Below are 12,728 nucleotides of genomic sequence, written 5' to 3' on the forward strand. Positions count from 1 at the left end.
ACTACTTTTTTTTGCTGTAATGTGATGTGTGATGATGATAATGAGACTTGTTATCCTTATGGCTGCTGCTGCTGTGAGCTTGGATGCCTGATTCTGAGATAAGATGACAGAAATTAGATACAGGAAGGCAGCTCTAAGAATCTTACCCAAGAGAAACTTCGCTGACATCTTCATTTCATGTGGTAGGCAAAAATACTGATTCCATGAAGTTGGCACCCACATAATCTCTGCAGGGCAGGGTTGCTTGATTGTTCAAGGCCTAAGGATAGCTTTGTGGGAAATTTAGAAGTTACTGTAAATCACCCAGTGTTTTCTGAAGCATTTGGAGGATGGCTGTCACTGGTGGGATGCTTGGCTGTCCAGGGACCTCTGGGCTTAATTATTGCTGCTCTTCATCAATGGACTGGCTCTCTGGTGCCAGCTGTCTTGAGATTGGTAGCCTAGGAAACCAACGAGAACATGACAGAAGCAGGAAAGGATCGGTTTGGGGGTGGGCAGAAACAGGTGCGTGGATTGACTTTTTACTTCTTTGTTAATTTCTTTTGACTGAAGATAGTGCAACTCTGTCAATTGCTGCTTGTTCCCAGAGTTAAGTTATCAGAGGAGAAAGGCAGGTTAAACATAGACCAGTGCCTTGCCTGACATGTCAGCAAATGGATGAAAAACCAAACAAACAAACAAGACAATTCTTCGAGTATCTCCCAGGTATGGAAACCCTCTCATTTTTAAGACTAGCTACTCTCAGAACTAGAACCTCAGCAGTCAGTCCCTCTCTAAAGATAAGTCCCCTTTAATTATGCAGCCCTCTGGGGCCAAGGCCTGGGTCTTGTGGTTTTACAACTTTGGGGTTGGGATGCCCCACCCCAGCAAGGCCATTGATAGGCCTTCAGGCTTATTTGCAAGCGTTGTGAGTAAATAGGCAGTTCCTTGGGGTAAGGTCAGGTTTTCTGTAATAATCCTAGTTCCCTGGGAGGAACTGGCTTGGAGGGCATTCCTAAAACAAAGGACAACCCTGAGAAATTAAGGGAGACTGTACCCAAGGGTCCCCTTATTACCCACACTTTTGTTCCTTGTCATTTTGCATTTGTAGAGTTTTCTTTTTTAAGTCCCAGGCACTTGAGAGAGTGTGCATGCTGGTTGCTGCACTTTATTTCCTGCCCTGCAGGAATGTTGCTCAGGGTCATGTGCATAAATACCTTATTATCCTCAACGCTTTTACCCTTGGCCCGTTGAGCTACCACTGACTGCAGGCTGCTGCGTCTGGGCCTTTCTCCCTGGTTCCCTGGTCCCTAGTCACAGGAGGACTCTCAAGGCCCCTGAGGAAAGGGGCTGGCTTTACCTTTGGGTTTCTCTTCCCTATGCAGGAGTGCCGTGGAGTTTGCAGTTCAGCTGTCCTCAAAATAGCCCTGCAGGCTGGCACCAAGCTAAAGTCCAGTTTCCCTTCTTTACTGGTGGGGTTTCTGGCTAGTGAGCAAAGAGAACTGAGTGACCCCCAGCCCTATGCCTGTCCTCCCCGGGCGAGGCTCTTGGCGGGGGCGGGGGTGGGGATGGGGTGGGGTGCCGTCTTGGGCCTCAGAGGTCAGCAGTGGCCTTTGGACTGAGGCTGCATTCAACTTGTGAGGTCACAAAGGCTCTGCCTGGCTGAGCAGTGTTTGGCCATACCTCACAGCTAGGGCTGTGTTTACTCAGATGGACACACATGGAATCCAGGCTGGGATCATCTTCCCAAGTTTCTTACTCCCTGCTTCGGGTCTGAACTGAAAAACAGTTTGCAGAGCACACTGTGGTCCACACCTGTATTTCTTTAATCCCCTTTCCACAGCCAGTTTGCAGTGAACTGAAGATTAATCCTGGCTCCTCCCATTTCTCTTTTATTTTTTCTTCAGTTTCCCTTGGGATTGGGTTCTCACTCTTCAATCATAAATGTCCATACACACTAAGGACAGTTGGTGCCACTGCTCATTTAGGGTCCCCCTGTCCCAGACCTCTGAAATACCATAAACGTAAAATAGGGTTATATGGGCAAAAGGGGGTTAATTTAGGAGAAAGAGCTCATCATAATAATTTGGTTATCTCTGTACACTCTAAAAGTTAGGACTAGTAGTGATGATAATACTTTTGATATAAACTATACTTTAATAATACTTTTTGATAATACTATTTGATAATATTTTTGATATAAGTGATGATAAACAGTTTGAGCATGTATCTTGGTTCAGGTACTGTGCTTAAGTCTACTGCCTATATATTACATAATTTTCAGCCTTCCGCAAAAGGCCATTTTTGTTTTATCTAATTCTTCTTTTGGAGAAGGAAATAGCAACCCACTCCAGTATTCTTGCCTGAAAAATTCCATGGACAGAGAAGGCTGGTGGGCTGCAGTTAAAAGGGATCACAGAAGAGTCAGACACGACTGAGCGATTAAGCACGCAAGCATGCATTCTTCTTTGCCTTTGTTGTAGCCCATTTCTTCTTTGGTTGACTTACAGATACTGAAGAAAATATTCTAGCAACGCTTCGCTGGATGGAAATGGCTGAGTGATGCCAAATCAGAGCTGAAAAAAAAAAAAAAAAGAACCTCAGAGATCATCTCCTCACTTGTTTTTCCAGATGAGTAAACTGAGAGCCAGAGAGGTGAAGTGACTTGCCCGAAGTCACAGAGCTCAATGGAAGCAGAGGTGGATCTACTGGTTCACTGTCGCTCTGTATACCATTCATGGCCTCCTTCTACCCCTTACCATTCCAGCATAAAAGAAGCTGAACTTTTGTTCTTGACCAGTAGTAGAGAAACAGAAATCTTGTGTTTTATTTATTTTTTTGAGCATCATTGTCTATGACAGCCTTGAAAGGGAGGCTCTCACAGCTGCAGGCCACCTTTTGACCTGACCGCTATAGCAACTACTTTTCCAACGTGTTTTTCTGCCCTTGCTTCGTCTCTTCCACAGAGGAAGCAGGCTGCAGTGCCACCATTGTTTGCTGCTTGCCCTGGGCAGGTAGTCCAGGGAGTGGTGTATGCTCAGTGAGCCTGTATGGCAAGTCAGTGTCATCTGCTGCGAGATATTGATGGTTTTGCAATGGGACCCATTCAGTTGGGGCTGTAACTGAGGTCATCATTTCTCTCTAAGTAGAGACCTGCATCCTATCCTAGTGAACAGTTGTGTGAGGCTCCACAGCAGGTGAGTGATTTCAGAACCTCATTCTGGTAGAAGTGACAAAGGTCAAAGAGGAAAAAGGTCAAAATAATTGGCCAGCCCAGGGAAGAAGTCATTTCATCTTGGTAAACAATGTAGAGTAATAGAGAGAGCATTGGATTAAGTATTAGCCAGACCTGGGCCTTGGCTGTAGGTTTCGTTCCTGACTGGTTGGCAGAACCTAGTAGTTTTGGCTAGTCAGATTGCCTCTCTGGGACTTGCCTTCTTATATAAAGTGTGGTAGTTAAGAGTCTAGGCTCTGAAGTCAGACTGGCCAGGTTCAAATCCCAGCTCTGCTGCTTTCTAGTTGTGTTGCTTTGGGTAAGTTAATTGACATCTCTGGGTATGTTTTCATCTTTGTAAAATGGGGATAATACCATCTGTGGTTTTTGTACAATAATTCAGTGCATAGCTCCATATAAAGTATTTAGATCAATGTCTGGTGCATAGCAAGCACAGAGTATGTTATCTGTAAGATAGGGATTCTCTTTGCCCTTCATACCTCACAGGGTAAATGTGAGGTATGAAGTCAAGTAAAAGAAGATTTGCAAGTGTGTCTTGTAGCTGGAAAGCACTGTCTAAATAGGAAAAATAAATTTTTTGAGAGCATGAGCCTTCAAAGACATGTCTTTTCAATGGTTTTATCTAATCCTAGGATTAGATATTGATGGACATTTCTTTTTTAATGTTAATTTTTTAAAATTATGAAACTGTGATCACACCTTTCCTTGACTTGGGAAATACAGAACATGTAGTCCCACTATCTATTACAAGTATTCTTTAAGTAGATAAGTTAAGATTTTTAGTTGGTTTCCACATCAAACACTCAAAAAATAATAGAATGAACATATAGAGAAGCAGAAGGATATAATAGACCTGAAAGGCATTGTGAGCCGATTCAACATGATATTTTTTTGACAAGCTGGCAAAAGGAAGGATAGTAGGTTAATGTGTAAGGTCTATTATATCCTTCTGCTTTTTCCCTCCTAGTGTACTGAAGGGTGCTTAAAAGCTACGTAAAGTGGTTGGAGGATTTGGAGTGAAAAGCAAGGATTACGATACTTTGCCCTTAGGGCCCCTATCTTAGTGAATGGCACTGCAGTCCATCAGTGACCCGGGTTAAGTCCTTTGAAACTTTGACGCATTTCCACTCCTCTCTTCCACCATCAGAGTCTCTTGAGTCATTTTGAGTCTGTCTTTCATTATTTCTCCCATCTATCTCTTGCTTTTCTTCTTTGATTCCTCTGCCCTAATTCACCTGGTTGTTGATCATCATCACCACTATCTGGCTTCTTAGCAGCAGCCTGCTGACTGATTTTCCCTTCTCCTGGGGTCTTTCTGCTCCGTCCATCATTTATACTGCTGCCAGAAATGATACAAGGAAAATTCATGTTGGGTCCTGCCATTCCCTTGCCTAAAAGCCCTCAATAGCTCCCTGTTGCCTTCAGCAAGGAGAGCAGACAGCTGGATAGATGCCCTTTGTTGTGCATCTGGCACCCTGGGCCAGCCTTGCTAATCAAAACACGAGCATGCTTGCTTAACATGCGTCTCCATGTAGGTTCAGAATCATCTTTAGCATAGTATTTTAGGCAGCTACTATTACTCAGCCAGAGAATGGCAGAGAGATAAACCCTTTAGAGAAAGCCTGAGCTCGTTGTGATAAGATTTGGGACCTTCCGGAGCTTGGTTTCAACCATTCCCCAGCTTTATCCTCTAGTACATTGTTCCATATGTGCTCTGATCCAGCCACATGTACCATGATCTTCCACGTTTCTCTGACTCTGAGTTTATACTTTGTTCACGTTGTACCCTCAGTCAGAAATACTTTTCTCTTCCTGTTGAGATGCCAGTCATCATTCAAGGCTCAACACTCCCCATTGTGAAGGTTTCTTCAAGCCTTTATGCCAGATTTAGTCATTCTTGTCTATTTTAGCATTTGATTCTGCCTTGTATTACATAATTGTTTATGTCGCTCCCTTACTTCTTAGTTTGTGTGTTCTCTGAATGCAGAATCTATGTTCTGTTTTTTTTTCTTACCCTGCACAACATCTAGTACATACTAGACTCCTAACTTTTTTAAAAAGCATTTAACTGAGTCTAGTCCTTTCCCTTTGTTTTTCGGATGAGGAAACTGAGGCTTAGAGGAAAAGGTCAGGAGTTCATTTTGGGGGTTTGTTGAGTCTCAGATGTTTGAGATGTTGAGGCTGCAGTTGAGATGCAGTTGGGCTGGCAAAATGATTTAGGAGGGATTCACTTAGAGAAGATGGCAGGGGAGAAGACGCAACCATCATGCAAAACCAGAAAAAGAAGAAGAGGATTCTGTGAAATGCCTGCTTTTGTGGGCAGAAGAAAAGACTAAGTGAAGCAGACATGGAAGGACGCCCAAGGCAGGAAGGAAGTTCAGGAAGCAGGCCCTCTACGTCATGTGAGGCAAAGAGGTTGAGACCAAGGAAGGCTTGAGAAAAGGCACTTGGAATTGGTGAGTACAGGCTGGTCTGGTGGCCAATGGCCCACCCACTTCTAAATAGTTGCCCTAGAAATGTTCATGTGTGAAGAGTTGTGTGCAGGGGTGTTATGGCATCAGAGAAGATTAGGAAACAGCCCGCCAGTGGCAGAATGGCACCTCCCACCAGTGGAATATTGTACAGCTTTTAAAAGGGAGGCTGATCTCTGTATTCCCTTTGAAAGATGGTAACAATATTTTGTTAAAAAGAAATAACAGTCTGTGTGATACGAACCCATGTATAAGCACCTCGTGAAAGTCTGGAAGACTGTGTACTCGGTAGTGTTGGATCCTGAGTCATTTGGGAGAGGGGGACACCTTCACTTTGTACTGAACACATTTCTGCATTGTTGGAATTTGGTGTAAATACAAATTTCTTGAGTAATTGAGAAGAAATATTTTTGTAAAAAAAGAAAGGCAGCCTGGGAGAGCAATTTCAGTAGAAGAGAGTCATTGGATGAAGGAAGCCAACTCACGAGAAAGGATCTGGCAGCTGAGAAGACACCATGTGGGTGAGAGACTGTGCTCACAGAGCCTTTGCTGCCTCTATGGCTTGTGGGGGTGAGGCAGGGGGTACAGTGAGACAGGGCTGCTAGAATGAGGCAGTGACCCCATGGCCAGGGTTTTCAGCTGAAAGGGATTAAGTAGAAGAGTGGCAAGGTGGCCTAGAGACAGGCAGAGGCTGATTAAGAATGAATTAAAAGAGCAAAGCAAAGTGGCCATGTGTATATATGAGGGGGGCAAGAGAGGATGGGGTTGGGGGAGAGACTGGTTGGGGGCCCAGCTGCAGACGGAGCGAATACTCTTAGCTGTAAGGAAACATCCAGATGAGGCAAAGAGTAGCACATTTGAGAAGAGCCAAATTACAGTTTGAGGAGTAGAGAAGCTTCCCCCCAAAGGATAAGATCTCAGGCCAAGTAAGCCTTCCATACAGTGACTGGGGCAGAGGCTGGACTACCTAATTGCCTTCTCTGACTGAGGATTAAGAAAGCCCCTCGTTGTTTAAATTTTGGTGGCCAAAAACATTTTGGCAGTGGCAAAGTTATCTTAATGGCTCAGAGAATAGTCAGGTGAGTGAGTGAAATGGAATTTCTGTGACTTCGCAGGCCTCCGAGTTACCTGCTGGACCTGTCACTAAGTTTGGGACTAGAGGTGGAGATGGAGAAGGTGGAGGCCAGGAGTCCTCACCCGTGCCTACTCCTACAGTCATTAAGGAAACATTAAAAAATCCCAGTACCTGTCTTCCCCATCCCATTCCTATCTAATTGTCTCGACTGGGGGCCTACACATGAGCATTTTTTCAAGTTCCTCAAGTGATTCTACTATGCAACTAGGATTAGAAACCACTAGTGGAGAAGACTGGATTACATGTGTTCTGAGCCTAAACTGGCCCTCTGAAGCTTGTGTGTGTTGTGTGTATTTAACACTATTTTAATACACCTATTTCGTGTATTGTGTATTCCCAAAGCCTGTGGGTGCATTACTTGTAAAACGTGCATCCCATTGTTTGCCAGCTTCTTGCTCGCCTGTTGGGGAGATCTAATAAGCTCTATGAGGTAAAATTCAGGAGTTCCTCAAGAGCAATAGTTGTACTTGCAGGGCCCCTCAGAAGGGTGCCTGGCACTTCGGTATTCAGTTACTGTCACGTGAAGTGACAAGGAGCTTTGTTTCCCTGTGCAACACTGCTTTTAAAAACCCAGGAATGGTAAAACCTGACATACTCAGAAAGTCTGGTGGGAGTGGCTTGCAAACCACCTGGCACGTGTAAAGTGTCTGATACACTAAGCACTGTGTGGGAATCCGTATCCCTCAGCATGTCCTATGCAATGACTCTGAGCCGTGCATCATACGCAGGACTGTGAGATACACAGGAAACATCAGATACGGTTTCTGCTCCCTAGGGAGCTTATTATCAAGGCTCGTTTATAGTCTAATTACTGCATTTTGATGTGGAGAACTTACAACAGGAGAATGCTAGAGGTCAGAGGGCCTTTGAAGTTCCTCTAGTTCAAACCCTTCATTTTGCAGTGGGGAAAAGAAGCCCAGCACAGGAAGCTACTTGCCCAAGGTCAGCCCACTTGGGAGTGGCAAAACCAGGGCCGGAGCGTCAGACTGCCTCCCTCTGAGGTCTTAGTGCACATTCTGTTGATCAGCTGAAGGGCAAGTGAACCTAATGGCCTGCGTTAAAACTTTAACAAGAATTCCAGTTTGTGCTGTGTGCTCTCACTACCTTATAGTTGAGGGAAGAGTGTTTGCAATTTAGTCTTTTTTAAAGGCTTGCCTAGGGAGGGTCAGCACTGGTTACCACTGGAATTATAGAGGCCCCAAGAGGCCTAAGGGGCTTCCCAGGTGGCTCAGTGGTAAAGAACCTGCCTGCCGATGCAGGAGGCCCGGGTTTGTTCCCTTGGTCGGGAAGATCTCCTGGAGAAGAAAATGGCAACCCACTTAAGTATTCTTGCCTAGAAAATCGTGTGGACAGAGGAGCCTGACAGACTGCAATCTGTGGGGTCACAAAGAGTTGGACCCAACTGAGCGACTAAATAGCAGCAGTGAGAGCCCTAAAGATGGGGAATTTTGCCTTTACTGAAACAGCCACTGACTCTAACCCCTCTGTGTCTAATTAGGGCACTTTTCCTGCTGTTTCTAATGGGCTTCCCAAGCTTAGTAGGTTTATCACTTTTCTGACTCAGTCACTCCTTTTTTTGTTAAACTGTTGTGTCTTACCTTAGAGGAAGGAGGTGGCCTGGTGTTCTGTACAGGCCTGAGAATTAGTACAGTGGCAATGGGTTCCTAGTGGTGCCAGCACCAGGCTGTTTCTTCTAGCCCTGTTCCCTACCAGTTCCCAAGCCCCAAATTCAGTTCCAAATCTGGGGCTTTCTCTGAAGAGTCAGGTGTAATTCCAGGTAGAGATTCTGGGCTGCTCTTCCCTGGGCCCCTTCCCCACACAGACAAGGTATAGAGAGCTAACAGCTCTGCGTTCCACTGTGCCAAATTGTGGTAATAGTCACGTGCATGCCTGCTAAGTTGCTTCAGTCGTGTCTGACTCTTTGCCACCCCATGGACCGTAGCCCACCAGGCTCCCCTGTCCATGGGATTCTCCAGGCAAGAATACTGGAGTGGGTTGCCATTTCCTTCTCCAGGGGATCTTCCTGATGCAGGGATAGAACCCAGGTCTCTTGCATCTCCTGCATAGGCACAAGGATTCTTTACAACTAATACCACCTAGGAAGCCCCAATAATAGTCACAACTAACATGTATTGAATGCCCTGTGTGATCAGTGCTATGATCGGCGTTCCCATTTTACAGATGAAGACAATAACCTTCAGAGAGGTTTAAGTATCATGCCCAAGGCCACATAGCTAGAAAGTGGTCAAACTGGTACAGACATATAGGTTTGGCTGACTTCAGGGCTGGTGGTGTTAACTGTTAGGCTAGTGGAGCTTGTCACTCAAAGAGATTGTGTGTGTAGGTTAGTAACTCAGTCGTGTCCGACTCTTTGCCCCCATGGACTGTAGCCTACCAGACTCCTTTGTCCGTGGGATTCTCCAGGCAAGAATACAAAGAGATTACCAATTATATTTTCCCTATGGATGAAGAATAGTCTGCCAACTTTCGGTAAGCCTATTTAAAGAATTAGAAGAGAAGAGTCCCACGTAGCAGAATTCTGTTCTGCTGTGGGGTGGACTGTATTGGGAGACTTGCCAGTCACCAACACTGCAAAGTCAGATAGGTTACTTCCCTTCTCTGGGATTCACTTTCCACATCTGTGAATGAAGGTTGGAGCAGATGATATCTAAGATCCCTCCCAACTCGTACATTTGATGACACTTTGGTTCATTTCTCACTTCTGGCAGAATGGAAAAGTCAAGGAACTGGATGATGGACAAAATGCATCGGAAGTGTAAAGGTGGGGAGAATCTCATAATGCCTTCAGGAGCTTCCTGGATGGGTCAGTTAACCTCAAATGGCTTTACCATGCTTAGGCAGTTACACACGGGTTCTGGTTTTCCTCGGGAGTTTATAAAGAAATAGTTTCTTTTCAGGCAGCTTCTTACCCACCTCAAAATTTAACCAGCTTTGTTTAAGTGGCAGTTATTTAATTTCAAGACTTGTTGTGGTGCTAAAAGTATTTCTGAAGATCAAATAAAAACTGAAAGGGTAACAGGGCACTTAAATAGGGGGTACTCATATTTTATTGCTCTGGGTTAGAATGATTAAAATGTGTGTTCTGTTTTGTAAGAAGGTTTGGGGTGATGGTGGTTTTTAGAAAGGAAGCAATCTGAACAGCAGGTTGTATGTACAACTTTTATTTCCCTTCAGAGTTTAAGAGCACATTGACCCATAACTAGGTCTTGTGTAACTGACCTTTCCTTTATCTGTTTTGTCATCAAAAATCATCTTGTATTCAAGAACACTTAAAGTTAATAACCTATAAAACCTATGTGGTCCTGCAGTTAAAAGAGTAGCTTGGATCTTCAAAAATATTTCTGTGTTACTGTTGGGGTGTTTGGATGTGGATATTCTTGAACCTTGGATGGTACATGTAGCAGTCAGTTTGCATCAGGAAGGGCTGTGAGGGGCTGCCCCCAAAGCCAAGCTCTTGTTATCTCTTCTGCCATTCAGGTTAGGTACTGCCATTAGGGGAAACAAAATCATTTACTTGGGGACAGGGAAGGGGAAGCCCTGATGGGTGGTTTATGATGCCAGTGGGGCTTGGCACATAGTCAGTGCAGCACAAATGTTAGTCTTTGCTCACCAGTCCCAGATCAAAGCAGCTGGGGGTATTTATCGTTTATGGGCCATGAAGTCAGTTAGCCTGGCAGTGCTGCTGTGTAGAAGGAGTTAAATAAAAATCAGGAGACATCAAAACCCAAGTGGCATGCACATCCTGTTCTTCAGCTCCTGCCTGGTTTTACCTTATTCATGATCACCTGGGTCTGTGTACACTCATAGGGGTGTGTGTCCCGGTCATGACTATCTTGGTTTTCAGAGAAGGAGAGGGTGAAATGAGGCCACATAGGGGCAGTATTTCTGTGGGTTTTAAAAAAATAATGCTCAGTCATGCCATGAAATGGCAGCAGCATTTTACCTGGTTACATCATGAACACTAACTTGGAAACTCTGCTGGTTTGCTGATTTTTCAGTCTTCTATTCACATGATGGTCGTGTGCGTCCCCGCTGGAGTTGTGCCTTCTGGTCTCAGGAGGAGAATTGACATGCATTGCTTCATACACACAGTACCCACTTCCCCCATTTATTTCTTTCTCTTCTAGCTTGGTGCAGGGCTTTGCAGACAGATCTGGATTTGAAGCTAATTTCTGTCACTCCTGAGCTCTGTGCTTTAAGTAAGTCACCTAATCACTGTCTCATTTGTAGAATGGTGCTAAGAATTCTATCTGTCTCATTAGATTACAGAAAGAATTTAAATGAGTTAATATTGGTGAAGCCCTGAGAAAAGCGCATGGAACGTAGTAGGTGCTCAAAGAAATATTAGTTACAGTCTATCTCCTTTCCCCCAAGAAATGGAGGAAGTAACAAATAACAGCCTTTCTTTGAATACCTCCAGAAACTCTCCTGGCATTAGTCTGCCCTAAGGGGCTGAGGTTTACCTTGTCTTTTGATGATGAAGAGTAACCGTCAAGAACCGTCAAGAACTCTGGATCTTATCCTCACAGAAAGCTTGAAGTTGTTGACTTTAGCTGTCAGTTAAAAGAGTTGGGAAGATGGGGCGGAAATCTCCAGAGAAAAGGTGTGTGCTTTTGCTAATTGCACTGCAGACAGCAGGATGTATGAGTAATGAGCTGTATGTTTGGTGTGGGAGTTTGGTGCCAAGCCTAAGGGACAACATGGCTGAGTTTCATTGGCTCCTGTGACAGGTGGCTCCCTGGCTTTTTTACCCATGAGATGTCAGAGTCCAATAATTTGAACCTCAGGGCTCTTGATAATAGGCCTATTAACTATTTCTTCACAGTGATAATAACAATTAGTATTTATTCAGCTTTTACTTTGTTCCAGGTACAAGTCTATTTTTTTTCCTTTATGCCTGTTCTTTGCCTTATTTTATTTATTATTAATATTTTTACTTTATAATATTGTAGTGGTTTTCCCATGCATTGACATGAATCTGCCACGGGTGTATATGTGTTCCCCATCCTGAACCCCCCTCCCACCTCCCTCCGCATCCCATCCCTCTGGGTCATCCCAGTGCACCAGCCCTGAGCACCCTGTATCCTGCATCAAACCTGGTCTGGCGATTAGTTTCACATATGATAATTTACATGTTTCAATGCCATTCTCCCAAGTCATCCCACCCTCTCCCTCTCCCACAGAGTCCAAAAGAAGTGTTCTAAACATCTGTGTCTCTTTTGCTGTCTCACATACAGGGTTATCATTACCATCTTTCTAAATTCCGTATATATGCATTAGTATACTGTATTGGTATTTTTCTTTCTGGCTTACTTCACTCTGTATAATAGGCTCCAGTTTCATCCACCTCATTAGAACCATCAGCAGACGAATGGATAAGAAAGCCATGGTACATACACACAGTGGAGTATTACTCAGCCATTAAAAAGAATACATTGGAATCAGGCACCGGTCTAAATGCTTTTTGCCTATTAACTCTTTTAATCTTCACAAGAATTTAAAAGGTAGGGCACAAAATAGCTGAATTGCTAGCCAGCTGGTGGTGGAGCTGGTTTTAGAAACTAGGTAGTCTGACACCAAACTCAGGGTCAGCTCTCCTGTAAAGTCTCTGGTCTTTTTTTTTTTTTCCTTTTTAAATTACACATTGTAATTGTTATTTGCTGATGTCCAGAAATACAGTTGATTTTTGTTCATTTTTTATCATAATCTACAATGAGTGAAACCTGTGTCTTTTCCTCTGGAGTCATTTTATCTTTAATACCATTTTCTTGCCTTACCATTCTGGTTGAGACCTCTAATACAGTGTTTAACAGAAGTGGCAATAATAGATACCCTTGTCTTTTTCCCTGTCTTAAAGGGTGTGTGTGTGTGCTAAGTCTCTTCAGTC

At 44.1% G+C, this 12,728-nt stretch overlaps 1 protein-coding gene across 6 annotated transcripts in view; it reads left to right on the forward strand.

The window, feature by feature from the left end:
* TMEM164 (transmembrane protein 164) overlaps positions 1-12,728 on the forward strand; it is a 181,958-nt gene that overhangs the window by 13,317 nt on the left and 155,913 nt on the right. Inside the window, exon 1 of one of the 6 annotated variants that reach the window (XM_040265075.1) lies at positions 4,210-5,670. The exons of the other annotated variants lie outside the window; for them this stretch is intronic. The gene's annotated coding sequence lies outside the window, so the exon portion shown is untranslated. Of the gene's footprint in view, positions 1-4,209; positions 5,671-12,728 lie in introns of those variants that run through there. 6 annotated transcript variants of the gene reach the window in all.

This window comes from Oryx dammah, unplaced genomic scaffold, assembly GCF_014754425.2.
Source record: "Oryx dammah isolate SB20612 unplaced genomic scaffold, SCBI_Odam_1.1 HiC_scaffold_23, whole genome shotgun sequence".
In the NCBI taxonomy this organism is placed as follows: Eukaryota; Metazoa; Chordata; class Mammalia; order Artiodactyla; family Bovidae; genus Oryx; species Oryx dammah.